Raw genomic sequence first — 20972 nt, forward strand, 5'->3', positions numbered from 1 at the left:
AAGCTTTTCTTGCTGGTGATCCTAAGAAAGAGATCCAACAGTGTGGATTTAGGGTCATTGCTGGAGAAGAGCAGTTTCACAGTTGCACCATATCTTATTTTCAAACCTCTCTACAGTAACAAGAAGCATAGCTGTCTGAGGCTTACTCATATTTTTCATATCTGTAAGGCAACAAAATTCAGCTTTGTCTACACTTCTGAGAAAGTGTGAGCCACTTCTGGCTGGAGACTGCAGAATTAGCATTGTCAGTAACTGCATTAAGCTGAAGCCACTGTTTTAATCTGTGCATTTTGGTTCACTAAAGGGGCTCCTGCTTGATAACTGACTGGTTGTAAAGCTTTTTTTCAGTGCTGAAAGAAATCCAGGCTTAATGTGGACAAAAATGGATTGCTAAACTCAAGCCCCAAAGCAGCCAATCTCACTAAGATGCTCATTCTAGGGGGCCAGTTATAAGAGGTTTTCTGAGCTCTTTTAGCCAATGGTCTTTTCCTGCCAAGTTTAAGAACCATACCACAAAGGATAACCCTCAAAATTAAAGTCCATAATTTGCAAATAGGGCCTTAAGTATGTTTTATAATTTCTGTATTTTCCATTTGGAGTGTAGGAAAACATATTAGCAGCAAAACCTTATCTTTGGGACTTACTAAATGCCAAATATATAATTTTCATAATATCTTTCAAATTTGAATGACCACTCTACTTCTATGCATTATCTATTTTTGGCTCAAGAAGCCCCAAAGGAATCATTTTGGGCTGCCAAATATGCTGTTTACTGTTTCTCCTTTCAAAAGAGTTGCAAAGACTTTAATGCAGAGAATAAAACATAAAAGTCATCAAAGCAGTATTACAGCCAAACTGTTCCTCATAATATTGCTAAAAAAACTCTTGCACAAATTTAGATTTATACAACTATAGGCAAGGTAAAATCTGTGTATTTTTCTGCTGTGTTTTAAAGTATTATGGAAGCATTAGGATCAGGACCTCAGACACAATATCATCTTTTTTATTACATGTAAGTCATTTGCTGATTTGACATCCCATTACTATGCTCTATTAAATTACAGTTAAAGTTTCCAGTAGTTCCTGTCATTACACTATTGCTAACAGTAAGAGGGAAAAAGCTTCTGCTTTTTAGAAAACCCCACTCAGGCAGTTGTTTCACAGCAGTTTAAGCCAGTCACCATAACATGGTATCATGCCCTTAAATGGTGATGCGATCTCAGCCCCACCACAGCTCTAAGCATATGTGACTGTATCATAAATCAGCTCAGGAAAATCCTGTGTTTGCAAACTAAATCTATGAAAGGTGAAAGGGAAAAAAAATTGATTACTTATCACAGAGATTAGCTCCCTTGATGAGCTGAACCCGTGGTCCCACAAATGGTGGTGGACAGTGGCAGAGGGCATGCTGGGACTGACTGTACATGGCCACAGAAGCTGCCATGCAACTGCACCCTCAGAGCACATGAGAAGAAATGTGGCCTTCAAGATCGGGGGTGAACTCCTGGCCCTGCTCTCAACAGTCTCGCTGCCTCTCCATCCTCAAGTCCTCTTTGGTGGTTGCAAGATGTATTCTGCCTTGATTGAACTTTGGTGGAGAAATTATGCATTACCTGACACTTTGGCAACAGACAGTAGATTACATTTTAAAACATCTTCCGCTTGAAACTGATGGTACGTTACTGCAGATTACTTGGTAAGTAATGTGTTGAGAAACACATAAACCCTAAGGCACCTGACTATCAGGCACAGCTTGGATTTGTTTCAGTTTGAGGCCAAACTACACATAGCTTTATAATGAAATAGCAGCTTTCCCATACCATGCATTGTATAGCTGCAGGGAGGTGAAACACTGGACAAGAGCAAGCTGTCTCTGGAACCGGAATCTCTTTGGGGCTTAACCTACTCTGTCGATACACTCCTTCCTAGCCCATAGTTACTGCCTCTTGCACAGCTCTGCACAATGCAGCTCACTTAGCACCAAGTCAGGCATCGCTAAGTGTTGCTGTGCTTTGTGCAGTGGAGACACATCCCAGGAGCTTTTCCATTGATTGGACAGGGCTTTAGATGATCTCTGTAAATAGTAAGATAAACTTCAAAGCAGGCAATTCTAATTATGCCTGGCAGGAATATTTCCTCCGATATCCAAGCACAATTATAGCAAGCCCCACAGAATAAAAACGCTAAGAGGTATTTTAAGAAACAATGTCACTCTCTGCATACATACCAGTATGCAAAATCACACCCTAATTCAATTTAGTTTCATTTATGTCACTGTTTTTACTGTCTCTGTATTTTAATTATTAAAATTTGAAAATTTTATTTCAACTTCTATAGAAAGAGTTGATGCAAAAAAAAAAAAAAAGGGGCGGGAGGTGGAATAAATAAATAATGTATATTATTTATATATAGCAGTAGATAGTAGAGAAGCTCATTTCTTCCTTCAGTACATATCATGCATCTGACAAGCATTTTCTAGCTAGTTTTTATTTTTTGGACTTTCTGACAAATTGGACTTCAGAATGAATTTTCTGTGATTTCTAATTTATGTCCTAGAAAATATAGAAAACATGGAAAATATGAAAACAAAATAGCAGCTTTACTTTTCACTACTTACTGATTCCAGTGATTTACATTCATGATACAAAATGTATCACTACTATCATATTTTTAAATCAGATTTTGAGACATAACTTTCATGATGATGCTGCACTAAATGATGTAAGTCTTCACAAAGTATTTTGCTTATAAACTGCTCCAAGGGGCAGCTGAAAAATTACCAAAGAATTAGCTTTTTGCTGAGTTCCTAGGTGCATACTCATTACTACCATACACGAAATCCTGTTTCCAGGTTTTCAACCCTTTTTCTTGATATGATAGTGGTCATATACAAACTTTTAAATTGTCTCTTCCCACTGTAAGATCACCTTATAGTGAGGTGTTCTTCTTGGGCAGTTAAAACTGTGCTAGTATTTAAATAATATTGATAACATGGTCCCAAGCACTGACTTCTTGAAACTGCAGCTAGTCAGAAACACCAATACTGGTAGTCCTGCAAATAGCTCTTTTTTTCTTTATGAGGTTGATTCTGAAACCTAGCAACCTAGTCAAAGTATTATCACTATAACTTCATTTTGCTGGATATCTGTTGTCAGACCTCAGAAACCAGAGCTCACCCACAAGTCCCAGCCACATGCTCTGCCCCAGTTCCCTCATGGCTTATGAATACCCAGGAGATGCACTATCAGATGACTTTTCACATTTTCACAGGACTGGTTATGTGCTCATTTACCTACCCAATTTGCCCCACTGCGGGGGTGGGTGGATACTGACACTGCCATGGGGAGGTGGCAGGAGGGTAAGACTGGAGACAGAAGGTTGAGGAGGAAGGAGCCTGAGAATGCCTTGCCATGGCAGCTGTTCCTCAGCCTCATTGCAAAGCATGTGCTCCTTCCCAGCACTGGGGCCTTTACCAGGCTGTCTCCTTTGCTTCAAAAGCCTCCAAGTGGCTTATGGAGCCTCTGCTAGCTATCACATCCATAGGTTTCCTCCTTTGACATCAATGCATAGTCAATAGCAGATTTTGTGACTCATTAAATATTGCGCTGTAGGGACAATAAAAGTAATCACAATCTCATCTCAGGTTAAAAAGAAAAAAAAAAAGTGCACTGAACAGCTTGTAGTGCTTTGTTTCATGTTTAATTGCATTAAAGCCTACATTTTAAATGTAAACAAAACAGCCAAACCGTTTCCAGTCTGCTGAACCAATATCCCATGGAGTTTAGGCCAAGCTTGTATACAGGGCTTTGATAATAACCAGAAGGAACATTTTGAAGCAGTGCTCTGGTATCAGCAATTAAATAAAGTGGTGAATTAAAACTAACATCAATAAGTGAAGACAGGCGAGAAATAGTCAGCAAGTGGCAGAAGGTGAAATGGAAACTGAAAGCTGCTACAAAAGAGGCTCGTAATATGTAGCTTGGGGTACAGTGACTTACACAGAAGCCTAGCTTAGTCCCTGGACATGTCCATGGCTGGCAAAACACGGGACTTGAACCAGGCTGATGCTTCTCCCCTTACCTTACTACTGCGGGACACCAAGAGCAGCTCAGCTGCGCAGAGGAAAGACCTCTGGGTCCGTGCTCTTCCTTATTGACGATTGTTCACCTCTGTGTCATAAGCAGTGTACCATTTGAGTCATGTCTGCACTGCAGTTGAGGAAGCAGCTTGTTAATATGCACAGCGAACCCATCTAGCTTTAATGTCTTTAGCCGGTATGCCAGTGCGGGGTCAGCAGCACATACTGGTCCCAGGAAAGCAGAAAGGAGTTCTGTCCTGTGCTGGAGCCTGAGCCAATGCACCTGCACTGCATTGCTGCTCAAATGAGCTCAGCTCTGCCTGCATAGATGGTTATTGTGCCTCTGATTGCAGCCTCAGCACATGCTTCAAACAAGCCCATGTGTGTATCAATGTGCTAGCAACAAAACAAGATAAACTGGACAGATCCAAAAAGTCATTTCCCATGACCAGGCCATATTTACTGTCCTGTAATGGCTTCAGGGGGAGTAAAGTCTATGATGTATTTTCCATCTCTGATTTTTAAGATTCAGTAATACATAATACATGTTAGAAATAGAAAATATTGAATGATTAGATGTGGCATTTCAGGTTTCCTCAGGCTGTGTAAAAATTAAATCAAAGTACTCTGTACTTTTCCCACAGTCAGAAGAAAGTCCCAAGGCAAAATCATCCTCTCTAATCTACTTTTCTATTTCTAGTATGTATTTTACAAATAACTTTTGCCTTATCAATTATTTTACAGATACTAACAGCAGCCTGTGATGCATTATTGAAAAGAAAGAAGGCTGCTCATTTGTAGGCTTATGTGTAGAAACTGAACTGCTTAATTGGATGTTTCTCACAGGCTGCCACAACTCAATTTAATGAATATTTAATAACAGTATAATGTAGCTATTTTCAACCAATAGCTGACTGCTGGGAAAAAAAAATAATAAAAAATGAAAGGTTCGCAAACATGAACATTGGAATCCAATACAGTACAGTGCAACCACAAAAAGTCACAAAACTGAAAACACGAACAAGCACTGATAAAACAAGAAAAGTCACCTAAAACCATTTTTTTTTTCAGTATGAGGAATATTAATGGTATCAAAAAATTCTATAATAGCTCAATTTTAGGTTAAGAGTTATGAAGAATCCCATCTTGTTTATGACCCAATGGTATGATGATTTAATGATCAGACATATTCCACGACAACATTTATTAACTACATATTTCTTAGAAGAAAAGTCAGGTGGTTACCAAAATTAGAGCAACTAGAGTCTTATTTCTGCATTCTTTTCCTTTGATTTCCTTCTCCATGTCCTCCTCTATTTCATCTTCTTTCCAGATTGCCCACTCTTTTTTTCACTTTCTCTCTGGGCTTGGTCACATTACCAGCTAAAGACTGCTGCTCTTTTCAACCTAGGCCTGGAAAGACACACCACTGAAAAGCTCCAGACTATTCACAGAAAAACATGTGACCCCACAAGTCCAAATGCCATTAGTAACAGCTGGATAGTCTGCAGATCATCTGCGTGGAGGTGAAGAGTGGATGAAATGACTGGACCCCAGAACCGTCTGTGCTTACAGCTCTTCTTTCACCCCGCATGCATGAAATGCAACTGCTTCATTTCTATATGTGCCGCAATCTCCATTTTTCTACCCCCCAACCCCATACTTTTTTTTTTTTTTTTTAAGGTGGTCTTAACCCATTCATCTGTGGTGATCAGCAGGAGTCAGTTCCCCATATCTTCCTTCCTCCCTTCTGAAAGGCATAGCTAATTAATTTAATGCAAATAGAATATCAGCTCATAAATACTGTGAAAATTACCTAAGATTAACACGGTTATCAAGCAAACAGTTCCCTCCTAATCACTTCAGCTAGGGATGGAGGTAGGTTAGTGTTCATCTGATAAGTCTTTTCTGAACACTGGAATTGTTATCATGCTCTGCTGTTTTGTGTGGCACACTGTCATGTCTCTAACAGCAAACTACAATCAGGTATTTCAGAAGTGTAAGATGCTGAAAACAATCCAGGAACCATTACTTTGTTTGCAATCTCTTAGCCAGTTTCTTATCCCGGACAGTGATACACTTCTAATCCTGTGAGCAGCTGGTTTCCCGAACACAAGCTTACAAGGGACTTTTGACAAAAGGTTTTTGAGTCAGTTATAACAGCTGGTAGTTCTCTATTGTCCACTGTTTGAATGGCTCAAAAATAATTACCTGTAACTGTAAAGGTATGTTTTTTCTCTGCATAAATAAGGATGGTCTAGCCCTTGTATTTTATATTCTATCATTGTTTCAAAATATGTATATGATGGTTCAAAGAAGGCTCATTGAAATTAAATTTACCTAGTCCTTTTAAAAATAACACTTATTATTATTTTACTGTTTTGAAAAATCTGTACTAGATCTGTTGAGATTAGTCTGCCTTTCTAATAATTCTTTTATGTTTTTTGTGAATGGATGATTGTTATGCAAGACTAAAGCATTAAAAAAATTTCCACAAGGTCTCAGACACTCTTTCCAAAATTGCAATAGAAGTGTTTCCCCTTTTTTCTGCTATGTGTACTACCTGCAATACTAGCTGCAGAAATCCAGAGCTGCAGTGCTTTGGTTTGTTTTTTGGGCCATTCTCCTCATACAGATGGAGCCATAATAGCATGACTACCTAAAAAATGCTTCAGAGGCAAATTCAGCTGGAAAGTGAAATCGATGTCACCCCAGGCATAGCACTTTTCTGAAGACTGGCTGCACTATTCCATTTCTGAGTTAACTGACAGAGCCAGTTGTTCTGCTGGCTACCAATGGACTATAAGAGGAACCCTGCTGTCTGGTCAACATGTTAACAAGCACCGAACTGTCAATTCGTCCATTTTTGATATAGAATTGCTATGAAGAGGCATACTACAATTCGAGGAAAAAATAAATCACATCCTATTAAAATCAATTATATGTTAAAAGAGTTGTTCTGTTTTGTTATCTTTCCTTGTTAACAGAAAGAAAAATTATTTAGACTGGCAGGCTGGTAGATTTTGGGGAGTTTCTGTACAGAATTCTTATGTTCCTCTAGTTACTTGACTTTCATTGTATGTCTGATGGGACTGGATCCTCTAAAATTGTATATACTTTTTGGCTCTTTGTAAAGATAAAATCCTATATTTTTGAAAAATTAACTTTACTGGAGCAAGAGAAATTCTGAACTAAAGAGTTCAGATCAAAACGAAAGGACCACAGGTCCTGGGATGCCAGAGTTGAGCAAATAAAAAATAATCTATTGGCACAGGTAGAACAAACTTATAGTCCAAAGATCTTGCAGGATGATTATCAGTGATCTCAAGACATTTAGAACTTATCATGGTTAGATAACAAGTGAATTATAGTGGTTTGCTGGCCTGAGTCTTTAGAGAGCTGAAGGTCCACCTGGAGGCAGTCATACACTCATTCCATCATAGTAGTCATGAATACCAGACTTGGTCTATCCAATAAAATAATGAATTCTCCTAGCTTTTCAAATTGGTAAGAAAAATAGGAGCATGCTATTATTTTATTGAACATACCATGTCTGACATAGTTAGTATTAATTCTAGCTTTGTCTAAACTCTAAAAAATGGCAGAGGATAAAAAGGTTACTGGGAGCAAACAGCATTGGGAATCTCTCTGTTTTGTACCTTAAAGGTAGCCCAATTTTGCTTTTAACCAGGATATGTCCTTATTTTCAGTTCCTAAAAAAGCACATAGTAAAGACATTTAGTAGGTAATACATTAGTTAAATCAGAAGCTCTTTGCAGGAAGCTAATGGTCTATAGGAATGAAAATTTTAACGACATGTTGTTCAACAAACGTAATAAAATCATCTTACAGTCCTTTATTTAAACTCTGCTTACTTAGGCTTTCCTATCTTGATTTTATGTAAAGAACTTTCAATATACTCTTTCAGAAATCGTATTTCTTCATTTTGCCTACTAGACAGTATTATAACTCCGTAAACAACTGCCTATTTAAAAATTGACATATTCTTATGCTGTGGTTGATTTTAGAAAAAGAAACACACTCCTCTGACTTATTTTTCTGAAAAGTATCCTAACAGCATGAACATTTTACATTTGAAATTGATATTTAAAAATGCCAATATACTGCTATATTCCCATTCTTCTTCCAGAGTTATACTTTTGAAAAGGCACGATTATAACCCATCATGTGTGACTTACAGCAAGTAACTTCCTCTCTCTATTGTATATAGCTTATTTTTAGGTAAAACAAATTGTATATATATATATCTTTTTAATGTAATGGGGATGGAGGAGCTAAGGAAGCAGGTCCTGGCTATATTAACTAGCTTTTTAAAATCACTGTGCATACCTTGGATGTTTGCAAAGTGAATTTCTACACACTTAAAATACATTGTAATTGAACCTTTTTGTAATCATTGGTATACAAAATAGTTACAATTATTTCCTGATGGAATATTTGAGCAAAACAGGAACTGTCAGCATAACTTTAAAGATAATGTTTACAAAGGGCTTCCTTCTGGCTTCTACACTTGTCCAGCATTATTTTCCTGTCCAAAACTGTGCATATATCTGATAAACTGCATTCATAGAAATATGTTAAGTCTACTGTCCTTGCAAATTACTATGATCAGGGAAATGTAGGTGCATCTTAGACACCAGACATTCATTAATGTAGGTATAATAAAGATATCAGTTACCTAATCGAGTGTTTCAGCTTCTGACCTGACTACATGGTACTTGCTTTCTTATATCCATGGATGTGACTTGAATCAACAGAAGACAGAAAACGAAACGTGAAACTAGAACTTAAGCACACCTGTCTGCGACAGATTTAGCAAAAATAATCTAATATCTGTAAAATCAGAATTTGGAAGCAAAAATTTCAGTGAGTTATTCCTTGCTAAAAGGACCATCAACTGAGCACAGAGATAAAGATTATATGTAAAAGAAATGCTCCTACACACTTAACTCTGACTTGTAACTATACTGTTTAAAAAAATAAAGTACTAAAATAATTGAAAATCCTTATTGCCATATTCTTTTAAAAATGCTTCTAGACAAGTTCAGGAAAAATTCCTTCAAGAGAACATCCTAGTACAGTAACTAGCAGGCTTCACATTGCTCTTTTAAAAAAGCAGTATCTTCCAGCCATGAACCAAGTAGAGCTAATAACCAATTACCCCACACTTGGTGTAACAGAGAAGAAGCAGAAAATTACTGTGATAGCAGGACCGTTAGTAAGTCACCAAAATGACAGCAGATACCAAAATTCTGAAAACTCAGCAGAGTCCAGGAGAACAAAGTGTGGGGATAAAAAATTGCCGTTTTCTTTTTTTTTAATGGAGTCTTTACTGAGTTTGTGTTATACATCGACAAAAATATTGTCTACGCTGTCCTGGTTTGACAGAAACAGAAGTCCCACCTCACACTAAAATCTACAAGCACAAAACCAAGGAAAAACAAACTGAAAGCCAAAATAATAAAAACCCTGTTGGATTTGCCTAGAGGATTTATTTCAAGTATCTTCATAGATTATGTCATTTTCACATGAGTTGTGACCCATCTCCTTACAGAGTGTATGTTTAAGGCTCAATATCAACCAATCCTGCATGTAATCACCAAGGCAAACAAAGGAGGGGGGAAAAAAAATTATTATTATTAATAATAATAATAGTAATAATAATAATGTATATATCTTTGAGCTAAATAGGTGAGGAGAAAGCTGCTAGATACCTTTGGTTTCACTTTCAGCCATGGTGGTCACTCTCTGCAAATTTCAGCTATTAAATACTAATTGCACATTCTGAAGATATAAGACCTTTAGAGAAATCTAGAGACCATTTACATCTCTGTCAGGCTGCTTGGCGGGGGGGAAGCCATGTAAGCCATCATCAATAAAACTCTCTTATGCCTAAGTGACTAATGTACTTATGCAAAAGGATTTTGCTGGGGATGTAAAAAAATAGCTAACCCTTTACATGTTCTTCTGTCCTGGAAACAAAAGTCTTCAAGCACGACTCACTAGATCCAATGACTGAGTAACCATTTACAGTGGAAGTCTGCTGAAATTGGTCATAGCTTTTTGCACACATCTGTTAAATGTTGAGACTGTAATAATTGAGGGGAGTGTTATGGCAACATTCAGTTTACAATATGATATTAAAAACTAATAAAAACAATTAAAAATTATTTTGACATATAAAATAGAAAAACCTGTACATCAAATCAGAAACTTTTTACAATACATTTTATGTCTGGTCATAATCAATCTTACACTAATGTTTATTAGGTTGGAGCAAAATTGTACTTTTGGACCAAGAATTTTAAATCATTATAACTAGGCTCAAACACATCTTTATTAATCAAAATAGGAACCACTTCAGCCAACACATTTTTGCCAATGAGAAATAAGTTTGTTTATTCCTGTAGCATAAAAATCTGTGCTTTGGAATTCAGTGAACTCTTGGAAAGCATTTTCTCCATCCTGCTGGTTGTGGACACATTTTGCATGCAAAAAGTTGTCAAGATGCTTGAAGAAGTGGTAGTCGGTTGGTGAGAGGTGAAGTGAATATGGCAGTGGCGGCAAAACTTCATAGTCCAATTCGTTCAACTTTGGAAGTGCTGGTTGTGCTACATGCAGTCGGGCGTTGTCGTGCAGAAGAATCAGACCCTTTCTGTTGACCGATGCCGGCTGCAGGTACTGAAGTTTTCAGTGCATCTCATCAATTTGCTGAGCAGACTTCTCACATGTAATGGTTTTGTCAGGATTCAGAAAGCTGTAGTGGATCAGACTGGCAGCAGACTATACAGGCTTTGGCACTTTGAAGGAATTAAATTACTTAGGCTTATAGAAGCTTTCACTGTCACATACAAATAAACATTTTTATAAGGTTGCCACAGAATCCCAAAGCAGTCCTCTTTTCGCCAGAGGCTACACATGGATAGCACAGTCCAAAAGTCTGTTCCCTGGCTATGGAGTAGCCAATTGCTGGAGAAAATACTTGGCCAATTACCTTCAGAGATGCTGACAAGTTTCTGTGATGAGTGTGTTAGGAGAAGCAAATGGGTAAAATTCACACTTCTGGTCTGTGTGCCCTTGACAAATGCATCTGTGGTTTGGGGATGAGTATTTTCAATAACATGGAGAGCATTTGCAGGAAGTTGGTGGTGATCAGTCAGAGCTGTACTAAGTGTTGTTTGGGTTTGCTTTCAGGATTCTGCCTGGTACAACAGGATTCCTTCAGAAGTGAGTGTAATGCTAGTTTCACTGTTGGATGATTAAAGTAGTAATTTATAGAGAAAGCCTAATGCCATGTCTACTGCACTTGGTAAAAGTTCTAAAAATCTTATAGTTTTAAAACCCAAATCTTTCAACTTTGGGTGTGTAAAAAAAAAAAAAAAAAACCAAAACACAAAAACATTCTGGATTTCATCATGATAGGTAGGACTATAAAATGGCAGTTACGTAGGGAGGAGCAGTTATGACTTCATTACATTCAATGGGAACAAATAAGGAGACACTCATCTGGTAATGGCTATATCATCTGTTTCTTAGAAAAAGAACCTTGATCACTTATGAAAGTAGTGAGGATAATTGACTGAAAGAAAAAAAATTACATAGGAAAAAAAAAAAAAACTAAAGAGCAAAATAGTAAGAGAGCAAAGAAATTACAAGTGAGTGTAAAAGCAGAAAGTAGGTTTTTTTAAGTACATTACTTGGGAAACATGGAAATAGATAGCTCTCATCTAAAAAGTAAAATTTCAAAAGTGACTGGAAAAGTACAAAGAATAAGGGAGGTAATCAACAGCATAGTAAGAACATTAAGTGCCAGGGGAGATGAAAATTACTTAGTCACATATTTTTCCCGTATAGGGTTCTTTGGTTAAATGTATGTATTTTATAGTGACTTTTCATTTCCTTCTTGATTTTATCCTGGAAAGCAAATGGAAATATAAATAACGGGAGCAAACAGAGAGTGCTGACTGATGCACTGCATAAATACTATGCAGTGTGCACAAGTGCACCATGTACCAGTTAGCAGGAATTACTGCTAGTAAATTTAATTTAAACATGCTGATATGCAGAAATCTCTGAGATAGAAACTACCAACATATTGACACACAACAAGCTGCAGCTTGAAGAAAAAGAGGAGGAATAAAGGCACCACAGAGAGGGACAGTTCTGATTTTGCCATTATTATGTTCATGCATATTCTGTCTCCTCTGGATTTTTCCATTTCAAAGCATCAGGTATGACCTCCTTCTGTAGTGTGTCCATAGCAGCAGGAACTTCTTCAGGGACCCAGGGGGTGACACAAAGCCAAAGGAGAAGGATGGCCAGCAGTTTGGAAGGATTTCTGCCACATTTCCTCCTTTGCCCCAGCACGGGAAGCCACCCTTAGAGAGGGATAAAATATGCCACTTACTACATACAGACCTGCTTTCACCTCTCATTATTCAGGACTGTTTTGTTGTGGATTATGGAAATGTGGAAGGCACTTATATATATTAAGCCACTAGCTTCACTTTGCCTTCAGTGTCCTCATTTGAACCAGAAAAATCTAGGCTATATCTGCCATTACAGTAAGTGTAACCATTATGGCAGAAGGCTGATATTTTTAAATTCCCAGTGATCTCTCTACCATTCTTTCTGAGATGGTTCTCTGCTCGTTTCCTTTCATTTTAGTGTGTTGTTGTTGTTTTCATTTTGGTTTTGCTTTTTCTAGCTGCAAGCTTGCCTGTAACTAATTCAGTAAGAAAAAAAAAAGAAGCCAGCAAAAATGTATTATATGCTCTCTTCTATTGATTCCGACAGACAATACTAGTCTGCAAGTAATTCCGTCATCACATTCAGAACTGTAATTTCTCTTTTCCATTTTCAGTAACATTTTGTGTCAAGGCTATTATAAATTCACCACAGTGTTTTGAAGACAAAACTGCAGTAATAACTTTGGAAGAGCATGACACTTGTACAATATCATTAACTACGTATGATGTTGCCAGATGCATTTGCCCATTGCTGCTGATACTTGACCGTTATTCTCCTTCTACAACTTGAAAGTGCATTTGAAATACATGTTACAGTGTGACCAAACGAATTTAGATGAGGCTGACATAGACAGTTTCTTTGTTTAGTATTGACTTTTCCCTACCAGAAATGCTATTGAACTTAAGCAAAAGGCTTTTTTCTTGAGCACAGTTTTAGCACTTCAGCTGATTGAATTCAAAAGTCTCTATTACTCAGTACAGCCATCACTGTAAATAAAGATAAAATATTGTACAGCTTAAAAAAGTTTCTTGCCACACAAACACTGTAAGACGGTGAAGATAACAGTATGCACATCTTTGTCATATAAATTACCTAGATTTCTTCTCTTTTTGGTTTGAATGTGAAGAAACCAATATTTCCCTCACTATGCTTTAAGCTTTCCAAATTACCGTTTGGAAACTGGAGTTCACAAGGGGTCAGACCTGGTGCCTGTGTCCCTTAGTGGCACTGCAGTTACTGATGTACAGAGCATGTTCACATTCAGACATGCTAAAAAGCTGTACTTTTGACTCCAGTGTTGCTGCCAAAATTAATGACTATTCTATGTCAGATGAAGTTCCCTGCTCTAGTGCATAACACAATCACATGAACAGTTGCACTGGGACAGCTGAGAGGCAGCATAAATTCTGCCTTAGCCTGGAGACAGGAACAAGTGGCTGCAGGTGGGAGAACCAGTCAGACTTTCCATCAGCGCTTCCCCTGAACATTTTGCAATATGAATCCACATGCCCAGATGCATTTTCTTAAGATTGTAAGCCTAAATGACATACAAACTATAAATATTTTAAAGCATATTAATGCGTTTCTTGCAAACTACCACAGTCAACTCACCTAAGACAGCGATTCTCCTATATGCTAGTTAAAAGCAAGCCTTTAATAGCACGCAGTTCCCTGAAGATGACTTTCTCCCCTTCATCCAGTAATCCATCTAAATTGTCACAGAATCACAGAGTAGTTGGTTTGGCAGGGACCTCTGGAGATCATCTAGTCCAACTCACCTGCTAAAGCAGGTTCACCTAGAGCAGATTGCACAGGAATGTGTCTAGGCAAGTTTTAAATATCTCCAGAGAAGCACACTTCACAGCCTCTCTGGGCAGCCTGTGCCAGTGCTCTGGCACTCTCCAAATAGTTTCTCCTCATGTTTAGATAGAACCTCCTAAGTTTCATTCTGTGCCATGTTACCTGTTGTTGGGCACCACTGAAAAGGGTCTGGCCTCATCCTCTTGAGACCCATCCCTGAGATATTTATAAGCATTTATAAGATCCCCTCTCAGCCTTCTCTTCTCCAGGATAAACAGACCCAACCCCCTCAGCCTTTCCTAGAAAGAAAGATGCTCCAGACCCCTAATCATCTTTACAGTCCAACTGCTGGACTCCCTCCAGTAACTCCTTGTCCTCCTTAAACTAGGGAGCCCAGAACTAGACACACTTCTGCAAGTGAGGCCTTACCAGGGCAGAGTAGAGGGGGAGGAGAACCTCCCTCGACCTGCTGGTCACACTCCTCCTCATGCATCCCAGGATATTGTTGGCCTTCTTGGCCAGACAGGCACATTACTGGCTCATGGTCAACCTGTTGTCCATCATGACTCCCAGCTCCCTCTCTGCAGAGCTGCTTTCTAGCAGGTCATCCCCTAACCTGTACTGGTGCCAGGGGTTATTCCTCCCCAGGTGCAGGACCCTACATTTGCCTTTGCTGAATTTCATCAGGTTCTTATCTGCCCAGTCCTCCAGCCTGTCCAGGTCTCACTGAATGGCAGCACAGCATTCTGGCGTGTCAACCACTCCTCCCAGTTTCATATCACAAGCAAACTTGCTGAGGGTGCACTCAGCCTCTTCACCCAGGTCATTCATTAACAGGTTGAACAAGACTGGACTCAGGACTGATCCCGGGGAACCTCACTGACTACAGGCCTCCAACCAGACTTTGCAGCCATTGATCACAACCCTCTGAGCTCTGCCATCCAGTCAATTTTCGATCCATCCCACTGTGTACTCATCCCAACCACACTTCCTGAGCTTACCTATGAAGATGTTATGCAATACTGTGTCAAAAGCCCTGATGAAGTCAAGGTAGACAACATCCACCACTCTCCTCTCATCTCCCCTCGTCTACCCAGCCACTCTTGCCATCATAGAAGGCTATCAGATTGTCTGTAGACTGCTTAGCAGTGGTTACTTTCCTCCCGCATGTTCAAAGGAAAAAAAGAATACAATCTGCACAAAAGCCCTAAGTGGAACAGGTAAGCATTGTCATTACCAATTGCTTCCACATGGCATCAAGTACGGAGAATTTTCAGGTATGTTAGCTATGCCACAAATTCTTGTTTCATCTATAACATCTATTTTCATCAAATCCTTCTTATTCACAGTTTGCCCTTAGCAGTGATTTATCAGTCAACTCATCAACTGTGGTATAAATTAACCAGCTTGTGTCATGATTGTTTCTGTCTGTTGGGAGAACTAGCTGTGGGATGGAAGTCACTATTTCTGACTTTGGATGTGGGAAGAAAAAGAGAGGACAGCTACAAAACCTTGCCAAATCACAGTATCAAGAGACATCCCATCTTATGCAACAACTTCCATTATGATTCAGAATAAAGCAATCCTTAACCTCCTCACTAAAACCCCATAAGATATTCTGTTAGCACACCCAAACATTACTTCAAGCTTTCTGACCCCACTGGGCCATTTTTCTCTACAGCTGATGTTTCTGCTACTGAGGACTCACATAACTCCATGTCCTACTACTTGCCAGAGAAAGCCTTGGAAAACAGCTGAAGGAAGCAGGGAATTTCAGAGAAGAGGGACCTTCTGACTGTAAAGACAAGTTTCTCCATGTTCTTCTACTTGCCAAGGTCAAATTTCTAGTCTTCATTTGGTCTCTCTACCTCGCTATTCCTTTGACAGAAATGCTTCAAATAGTCTAGCATGTATGAAGATTGAACAGTAGAAAAGCATGGGATGCAATAAACTGCACATCCCTCAAAAAGGAGAGAATGGATTTCATGTTGGTTACATTAACCCTTGGAGGCAGCCTCATATACTCTTTCAGATAAGGTTCCTCAGAGAAACTCAGAGGAGAGAGCTAGGCAAGTTTCAGTGAAACATAAACCATCTCCATTAACTTCTCCTGTGTCAAAGTTTCCTTCCACTGACAGGACAGACTTCTACACCCAAGAAGTTCAGCTTTCACAGAGAATTTCAGACCTGCTCAAGTTGGTGAGTATGTTAACGCTTCACCTAGCAGCTTGTTACAAAGCCTTGTTAAGAAAAGACTGTTAACAGCTTGTTTAAAAAGCTATCTTTTCTGCATGTTAGTTAAGAAATATGTTGTAATTTAAGTAGTCATAGAATCATAGAGTTGGAAGGGACCCATAAGATCACTGAGTTCAACTCCCTGCCCCTCACAAGACTACCTAAAACTAAAGTATAGGACTACAAGCTTTGTCCAGACACTCCGTGAACCCTGAAAGGTTTGTTGCTGGGACAACTTCCATGGGGAGCCTGTTCCAGTGATCAACCACCCTCTCAGTGAAAAGCCTTTTCCTCATGTCCAATCTAAACTTCCACTGATGCAGCTTCATTCCATTTCCTCATGTACTACCATTGGTCACCAGAGAGAGATCAGCACCTCCCTCTCCACTGCCCCAGGTGAGGAAGGTGTAGATTGTGATGAGCTCACCCTTCAGCCTTCTCCAATCTGAACAAACCAAGTGACCTCAGCTGTCCTTTTTTAAGTCTAATCCTCAAGGCCTTTCACCATCTTAGTTGCCTTCTTCTGGACACACTCCTATAGTTTGATTTACTTCTTACATGCATCCTGCTTTCAGGGAGTCCCTAAATAGGATAAGGCTGCCTGTACAAAGTGACCAGAGCAGAACCTGTGTAAACAGGTGGAGGAGGGCTGTGTTAGGAATTGCACGTGGAAGACTGAGAATTTTGTAAGGGATGGCTATGAGCCATTAGCATACCTTCTGTACAATCAAAAAAAGCAACCCTGTTAACATGATATGACTCAGATTGCTTTAAACTGGATTTTTTTTAGGTCAGATGCTGGCTGTCCTGTGAGAGGGCACAATGGCAGGCAGGATCAGGGACTTCTCCCTCCACAGCAAGGGCAGGGAATGGCTACAGGGAGCAGGGTGGTGTGGATATGTGGTAGGTGTGTGAAGTATCTTGTACGGGAACAAGTGGTGCCTGTTGATATTTGCCCTGACCACGTGCTCTTGCAGGCAGGCTACAGGCAGCGCTGCAGCCTGTGTGGACTTTGCACCAGGGACAAGCAGTGCGCAGGTGTGGGCAGTGGTTAGGGCTGCGTACAAAATTACCCCAGGGCAAGGTAGCAGCACATGTCCCCACTGGGAAGGACTTATTTTGAGGAACAGATAGTGTCCCAGCTCTGGAACGTCTGGCCAGTGTGGGATGCTGAAGACAACAAGCAGACACAATATGAGGGAATGGCCACCAAAGCTCACAGGGATACAGCGTGGTTCTGGGTGATGAAATGCCAGGAACTGTGGCAGAGCAAGGAAACCCCAGAAATCCCAACGCCCAGGACTGCACCCAGGTGGTACACCTCAGACACCTTTGCATAGACAAACCATCCACAGGAGGCCAGAAGAAATGACACAAGACCTATAGCGGGACCTGTGTCCTTCTGAACTGATAGGCCCCACAGGATACTCTGGGGCACCCAAAGTATCCAAAGTGTCAGTGTTTGATACTACATGTCTACTTTTAGCATTCCCTCTTCTAAAATAATGATCACTGTCCTTGCTTCTTGGTCTCTTTTACTGCAGCCTTTGCTATGTGATTATGGTATGTTCACTTCTCTGGATGCAGTGCTCTCAAGATGTAGAGAAACCCTCTGGCTTTCTGGAGGGATGCTAGTGTCATGAATTCTTGACTTCCTCTTGTTTCATTGGTCCTGTCTTTGTGACTATCTCTGCTTCTCAACTGTCCCCTTTTAAGTTGCCCTTTGATACAACATTCCTTAATAGTCCTACAGCCATGACTGCCTTGACTGTGCTATGAGTGTGGACACGTAGAGTTTCTCTTCCAAGATAACCCATGTGTCCATGGGAGTGTCTCATGTCCCTTCCTGAAAGGGGGCTCCCAATTGTGACTGTTCATGCAAATCCTGCTCAGATTTTTGATAAACCCAGCTCATGCTAAGGCCTAGTGTGTCCTGGGGGCAGCACCACTAGGTCAAAGAAAGAGCAACAGATGGTAGGACACATGGCTAAAAGGAGCTAAAAGGCCTGTAGCTTGCTAACTCCCAAGCTGGAAGGTATAAAAACATCAGCTTGCCAAAAAGCTTCTGAAGCAGATCCAACAGCAGTGGCACTGCTGAGGCTTTTGCGCTTCCTGGTGTGATACAAGGGATGCCCACGCCGTGACGGAGGAGGAAGAACAAGCTCTCTCACCATCACCTACATAAATATTTTGTTCATAGGTACATAAGTTACGAGTTGTGACTTGCGAGTTATGAATTAGAGAACTTGCAAGTGAGAAACCTTATGACTTAAGTGATGAATTAGTCAATTCACATGATAGTCTGTATAAAGGGGATTGAGCCCTTGTTTGTCATGTTTGTTTTCTTTCCTAATGATTTGCATTTGCGGAGTATATTGTGCTGTAAATTTGAGAGATCCAAACAGACCATGGCACCAATCTAGTCCTGTGGAGACAGATCCTTGGAAGCCTAGTCAGGCTGTCAACTGTGCTTAGCAATAATCTACGTTAAAGTTATTTTAGGTATCAGCATTACATTCAGGCATTATGATTCAGTGGAAATGAGTTACCCAGTTACTTCTTCAAAAGCCATTAATGCATCTCTTGCAAGCACAGGAGCAGATTATAACCTCCTGGAAGACAGCACACAAGAAGCGTGCTATGCAGACACACAAGAGACACAAATGGACAGGCACAAACAAATTCATGAGCGCACAGACACACAAGACAGGGAGAAAAGGAGCAGGCTTGTGCCATAGCTCAGCAGGGAGACCAGCTAAAAGGATGTATGAAGTGCTGCCAGGGAACAGACTGCCTCAGCTTATTTAATTATTTGGTATACTGCTTCTTATAGAACTTGGTTAGAAATTGCTTATATAGAACTTCTTAGCACAAGTAATTCAGTTCGCTGTAAACTTCTGAACTTTCTGTCTCATTAAGCAAAAAAGGCCCCAGAGACTGTTAAAGGAAGACGATAAAGGAGCTTTTGATCAACAGGAGCTACATCCCTAGAGATAAGTAAAGGAATGAAACGGCACATATAAAAGAAGACAAGAAACAGAAGAATGTTTCAGTAATTGCCAAGGACTTATTTTTCTCCCCAGCTGCAGGTGCAAAATGGCAACGGAAAGTCAGGACTTTGATTGATCTCTAGTCTGGTGGTAAAAAGACAAAAAAATACCCACAGAGAAATGGCCTACCTGATGAAAATGAAGAGATCTAATGAAGAACTGGGAGATCGCAGACTCTAGTTTTACAATTAGTTCAAACTGCTGCACAACAGGTGGGAAGTTTTGATGTTAATGGTGTAATTGCTGAAGGTTTTCCTTACTCGAGGTCCCTCTACCTGAGGCACCCAGCTCAAGCTGCTCTACGTTGGGCCTTGCAAATGAATTATTTATTGAAGAAGAATTTCTGGAATCCGCACCTGAGTCCCTGCTTCAGGAAATCTACGGAAAAGAAACTTCCTTAACAGGACTGTGTGCAAGTTGTCCCAAAACAGCACTGTATGTCATAACCAGAAGTCACACCTTCTTGAAGTAGTTGTGCAGTTTTCTAAATCCAGCTTTTTAAGCAATAATTTCTTAAAAAGTTTGGCTGCCATGTTGTGGTTGCAAAAGTAGTTTTAAAAAAAAAAAAAAAAGCTAAAGCAAGTCAATGAGCCTTGTTTTAGAAAAAAACAGTAGATCTGGCTTATTTTCCAATGTGGAACAAGATCTCATTTTTCTTTGGAATAACACTTCTTCTCCTCTATTCTCTGAGCAATTGTGGTTTGCTGCTTTCTCTTGACAACCTTCATTTTGTTTTCTCTCCTGAAGGCTGGTCGTGCTGCCAGGAGAGGGCAGCAAACAAGCACAGAACTGTACGCCTGGCCCTATATTAGGTCACAGGGGGATTTAATTTAAAGGATCATTAGCACAGAAGCTCTGTGTCTTACTGTAATTACTACTCAATGCACTTAGCCTGCTGCCAGTTCATTCTTACTACAAAATCAAATCTCTGAATTGTTCTCTTTACTTTTTCTTTTTCTTTCAAACAAAATATATCAGCCCAAACTACTGCTGAACTATTTGCAAATAAGTTTTGTGTCACGGGAGTATGAACAGGCAAACACCAGGGAATGCTCTGGGGATTCTGTATAGAAGGCATAGATCGCACACTTGCATTTCTGTTCAACAGTACTGTTTAATCTCTTCATCAGTACTGTTTATCTTCATCAGTACTGTTTAACATCTATAACAATGACATAGACAGTGGGATCTAGTGCATGCTCAGCAAGTTTCTGGATGACAGCAAGCTGAGTGGTGGGATACCATCCAGAGGGACCTGGACAAGTTCCAGAAGTGGGCCATGAGAACCTCATGCAATTCAACAAGGTCAAGTGTAAGGTCCTGCACCTGGGTTGGGGCAAACCCCAGTATCAATACAGGCTGGAGGATGAAGGGATTGAGAGCAGCCCTGCTGAGAAGGACTTGGGTGTACTGGTGGATGAGAAGCTGGACATGAACTGACAATGTGCACTGGCAGATGGACGGAGGTGACTCTCCCCCTTTGCTCCGGTGAGACCCAACTTAGAGTCCTGCGTCCAGCTCTGGGGTCCTCCATACAG

This window comes from Patagioenas fasciata, chromosome Z (genome assembly GCF_037038585.1).
Source record: "Patagioenas fasciata isolate bPatFas1 chromosome Z, bPatFas1.hap1, whole genome shotgun sequence".
In the NCBI taxonomy this organism is placed as follows: Eukaryota; Metazoa; Chordata; class Aves; order Columbiformes; family Columbidae; genus Patagioenas; species Patagioenas fasciata.